Raw genomic sequence first — 5,693 nt, forward strand, 5'->3', positions numbered from 1 at the left:
TCCTAAAGTTAAGTGGTATGCACATGTTATTAAATCAATAAAAATCAATAGATTTGGGGGGCAGCCCCATTTCTCTGCTAAGCAGAAAAGCAAGCAGGACCACCCAGAGTTCAGCACCGCAGGCGGCGATGCCTCCAAAGGGACAGTGTTATTTTAATGGTTACAAAAATATGGAAATTTGTTCTGTATCGTCTGAGAGGAACATACAGTAATATCTCATTAGATTATTTGATTCACCTGGAAGGATCACAGAGAATCATGTTTAGTACAGAAGATTATTAGCCATGCTGGTTGTTATTATTTCACGTTCAAACTGATTTCTCTCTTACTTTTGGCTCTTATGAGAGAGACACATGCTTTTGATTGAGCGTTCTTAAAAAATGTTGCCCTCCAGAGGTTTGGGGAAGGGGACAGCACGTCAGCCATACATACAAAAGATTATAACATTGGTTTTTCCAGCTCAGTATTGCCCATGCTGGCTGACAGAAGCTCTGCTTTCAGACAGGGGTCTTTCTTGGCTCTTCCCGGTGATGCCAGGGGTTGAGACTGGGAGATGATCACCAGTGGAACTCACCGCCTCAGGAGGGGCTGCAGGTTTGTAAACAGAGGCTGGAATGCTGTAGCTGCACCTTGCATTGCAGACCCCCCACTGAGCATGGGTGGGATACATCAGCGGTTGCCAACAAGGGGCTCGTGGGCGCAAGGACACCCTTGAAGTCATCCCCTTGTGCCCACAAACCCTCTGAAGAAGTTGGAAAAGTGACGCTCTTTCCCAGTTCCTCTTTCATTTCTTTGTGCTCAGATAACTTCTCCTTGACAAGACTTTTGTTCAGATCCCTTGGAAAAGTGAGACAAAGTGAGGCAAACCAGATGACTATTTTGGGTGGCGGGGTGGGGAAGTTGAAGATAGAGTTCACCAGTGGGAGTGATGCTCACTACAAAAATCCCAAATGTGCCCACGAGGCCTGATAGTGTTGGCAACACCCTGGGACACATACCTCATATGGCCCTCCCTACTCTATAATTCTGTTTTTAACTCATATACAGTGGTACCTTGGGTTAAGTACTTAATTCGTTCCGGAGGTCCGTTCTTAACCTGAAACTGTTCTTAACCTGAAGCACTATTTTAGCTAATGGGGCCTCCTGCTGCCGCTGCGCCGCCGGAACACAATTTCTGTTCTCATCCTGAAGCAAAGTTCTTAACCGGAAGCACTATTTCTGGGTTAGCGGAGTCTGTAACCTGAAGCGTATGTAACCCGAGGTACCACTGTATAACACTGGAGAAAGTTTCTCACTTCTGGAACCTTTGAAAGGCTATGTTTGTTTTAAGCCTCTTCCTATATAAATAAGCTTCCTTTTTCTGTTGAGCAAAACCGATATCCCACGTCATTGTTTTTGCGAGTAGAAAATAACTGTCGTGTTCTCATCCGTTATTTAAATAAAAAGTTAGTGCGAAATGCAGTCTCGGTTCTAGTAACTCATTCTGTCTTTTCACTTTTGTTACTTGAGAGCTTCGATGTGTCTTGCAACAGCTGTTTCTCAAATAATAATACCAACAAAGATTTCAGTGTCATATAAGGAGAGTCCTGCAGAATCAAACTTAAGGCTTGCCCCCTGGGTGCAATATTGTCCTTTAGGTCTTCCTTCGGCACCCATGAAGTCCACCTCTGCCCCCTTGGTCATGAGGTGGGGAGAGAGGGAGGCTACCCTTCTATCCCTTGAAAAGCACATGGAGTTGAAGAAGGAAGTCTGAAGACGGGCATTCGTTCCCACTTCCTCTTTCAGCTCTTTGTGCTTTCCAAGGCTCAGGTTGCGGCCACATTCACACCATATTTTTAAACTAGGGTTGCCGTATGTCTGAACATACCTAGAATACTGCAGTCAGAAGCAGTGTCCGGGCGGAAATTGTCAAAATGGGAAAATCCGGACGTATGGCAACCCCTGTCGGCAGTGCCTTTTTTGCCATTTTTCCTTAAAAAGAGCTCAAAAACGTCTTTTTGGCAATTTTGCTCAAAAATCTCAACTTTGGGCAAAACTAAAAAAAATGCTCAACAAATTTTGTGTATGTACTTTCACTTTTTGATATACAGTGGAACCTCAGGTTGAGGACGTAATCTGTGACGGAGGCACATCCGCAACCTGCAGCGTTCGCATCCTGAAGCGCCATGTCTGCGCAGGTGCAATTTGGTCTTCTGCGCATGCGCGAGCGGCAAAACCCAGAAGTAACCCGTTGAGGTACTTCCGAGTTTCCCGCTGGCCACAACCCGAAAACACGTAACCTGAAGCATCCGTAAGATGAGGTATGACTGTATGGCATACCTATGAAACCATTTTGCCATTTTATATAGTCACAGTTTCCCTCAAAGAATTCTGGGTATTGTCATTTGTTAAGGGTAAAGACAGTTGCCTTGACGAGTTTTCTTTTATGCTGGCTAAACATTTGTTTTTCAGTAGACAAAGATACTTCACTTAGTGAAGTTCTGTCAGACCCCTTCCCTTCCCTTCGCTACAACTGTTTTGCACAAAGTTACGGCAACTTGGGCTTTCAGAGGATCTCCTGGGTGCTGTGGCTTTTCCAGTCGCCAAGGCCATGTTAAAAACTAGGCTGTGGTACATAGACCACCAGGAACTAATCTCAGCTGCGGAAAAAACATGTTCCCCTCTTTATTTTCGACTCCCCTGGGAGCAGGAATTTAACCTTAATTATTTACAATTTTTGTTTAACCCGCAAGAAAGAAGGGCTTTTTCGCTGGCTAGGTTCAATTGTAATCCTTCTAACCTCCTTTGGGGTAGGTTGGCGGGTATGGCAGAAGGAGATAGGAACTGCACATGTGATGCCCACCTAGTGGAAACTCTAGCTCACATGGCCCTTAATTGCAAACTATATGATGATCTCCGCCAACAATTCTTAAACCACCTATGCATCCCAACATGGAAACCAGAGACAGAGGTTATACGCTTCTTATTACAGGGGAGAGACCAGGAGCTCACCAAGACAGTAGCCAAGTTCCTCTATTTGATTTTCTGCTGCCAAAGTATGCTACAGGATCCTGCCCTTGCCGGAGTCCCGCAGAGGTGAAATAGATTGCTTGCCTCTTCTTCCCTTTGGCAAATGACTGTACAGTGGTACCTCTGGTTCCAAATGAGATCCGTTCTGGAGGCCCGTTCGCAACATGGAAAAGAGTGCAACCTGAAGCGCCGTATCTGCACAGGTGCGCGGCGCAATTTGGTGCTTGTGCGCATGCGTGAAGCGTGATTTAGCGCTTCTGCGCATGCACAAGTGGCGAAACCCGGAAGTAACCCTTTCTGGTACTTCCGGGTTGCCGCGGGACGCAACCTGAAAGAACGTAACATGAAGCGGACATAACATGAGGTATGACTGTACTGTTGAAATGGCGATGAGATCGCATTGGCCTATTTATTCTGAATGTTTGTAAGTGATGCCAATAAAGGTTTAATGATGATGATTTGTTAAGGGTGCAGAGAGCTTAGGGAGACGCCCTATTCCCTGCCCAGAGTCATAATTCCTTGGGTGGCTTAACCGTCAGTTCCTCTTCCCAAGAAACTCTGGGAATTGTAGCTCTGTGAGGGGAATTGGGGGAGTGGAAGTGTCTCCTGACAACACTCAGCCCCCTTAACAAATGACAGCAATATACACTCCTCTGCTAATGTACAGATGGAGTCACTCATTTTTTCCTTCAGCACTGAGAGAGCCAGTATGGTGTAGTGGTTAAGAGCAGTAGTCTCGTAATCTGGGGAACCGGGTTCGTGTCTCCGCTCCTCCACATGCAGCTGCTGGGTGACCTTGGGCCAGTCACACTTCTCTGAAGTCTCTCAGCCCCACTCACCTCGCAGAGTGTTTGTTGTGGGGGAGGAAGGGAAAGGAGATTGTGAGCCGCTTTGAGACTCCTTAAAAGGGAGTGAAAGGCGGGATATCAAATCCAAACTCTTCTTCTTCTTCTTCTTCTTCTTCTTCTTCTTCTTCTTCTTCTTCTTCTTAAAGAGATGATAGCCGTCTTCCAATATCTCAAGGGCTGTCCCATGGAAGAGGGTGCACGCTTGTTTCCTCCTGCTCTGGAGGGTAGGACTCGAACTCATGGCTTCAAGTTACAAGAAAGGAGATTCCTACTAAACATCAGGGGAAACTTTCTGACTGTAAGAGCTGTTTGACAGTGGAAATGTCTCCCTCTGGAGGTTGTGGACTCTCCTTCCTTGAAGGTTTATAAGGAGAGGTTGGAAGCCCCTGTGTCAGGGATGCTTTCTCTGAGATTCCTGCATTGCAGGGGTTGGACTAGATGACCCCTGGGTCCCTTCCAGCTCTGTGATTCAGTGATAAATGTGCATTTGTTTACCCTGTTTTCCAGTTTGTCCGATTTAAAAGCCATGGTGTTTAATCTGAAAAGTCACTAGTTTCTAGGAAATCATTAATTATCAGCCTTCACTACAAGCTAGGCCTCATCTGCACCAGAAAGTTCTTCCTGAAGTTTATTTGGATTCCCCTTTCTTGCAACTTGAAGCCATTGGTTCGAGTCCCGCCATCCAGAGCAGGAGAAAACAAGCATGTTCCCTCTTCCACATGACAGCCCTTGTGATCTCATATCTCCTCTCAGTCTCCTCTTTTCCTGGCTAAACACACCCAGCTCCTTTAAACATGCCTCATAAGGCTTGGTTTCCAAACCCTTGATCATCTTGGTTGCCCTCCTCTGCACCCGTTTCGGCTTGTCAATATCCTCCTTATTTTTTTTCAAAAAATGTTTTTATTAAGCAATTTCAACATAACAAATTATCAAATCATATAATCACATACATTATTTCCCCCCTTTCCTCCCTCCCTCCCCCCCAGACTTCCCTCAGCTCCTCTCTCTGATTTCTCTGCACATACTATTCTTTGCATGCTATAAAATTATACATATCCTTACGTTGTCTATCTATCACATTATCAACCAACAGATTGGTGTATGTTTATTCAAAACCTGCCAGGAGTCCAGTTCATTTTGTATATCCTCCTTAAATCGTGGTGCTCAGAATTGGACGGTACAAGCTGTTCAACGGTGGAACAGACACCCTCGGAAGTTGGCCGACTTTCCTTTCTTGGAAGCTTTTAAGCAGAGGTTGGAGGGCCACCTGTCGTGTATGATTCATTTGAGATTCCTGCATCGCAAGGCAAGGGTTGGACTACGGGACCACTGAGCTCCCTCCCAACTCTGCAGTTCTGATTCCATAATGCCACTTTAATCAGTCATGGCTCCCCCTTACTAAATCTCTGTGGGAACCATAGCCCTGGGAAGGTAAGAACAAATAATAATAGGATTGTAGAACTGGAAGGGACCCCGAGGGTCATCTAGACCTACCCCCTCCCAGCAATGCAGTAATCATTTTGCCCAACCTGGAGCTCGAACCCACAACCCTGAGATTAAAAGAATCTCCTGTCCTGGAGAGCTGTTGCCAGTCAGTGCAGACATCCTGAGCTAGATGGACCAACAATCTGACTTGGCCTAAGGTAGATTCATAGCTGTCAACTTTTCCCTTACCTTGCGAGGAATCCTATTCAGAATAAGGGAATGTCCCTTTTAAAAAAGGGAAACGTTGACAGCTATGGGTAGATTCCTAATGTCCCTGGTGCGGTTTTGAACCATGATGTGAAATCAATTCTTTCTCCCTCCAGCAGCAGTTCCCTGCTTGCCTCCTACTCT

This window comes from Podarcis raffonei, chromosome 2 (genome assembly GCF_027172205.1).
Source record: "Podarcis raffonei isolate rPodRaf1 chromosome 2, rPodRaf1.pri, whole genome shotgun sequence".
Lineage (NCBI taxonomy): Eukaryota > Metazoa > Chordata > Lepidosauria > Squamata > Lacertidae > Podarcis > Podarcis raffonei.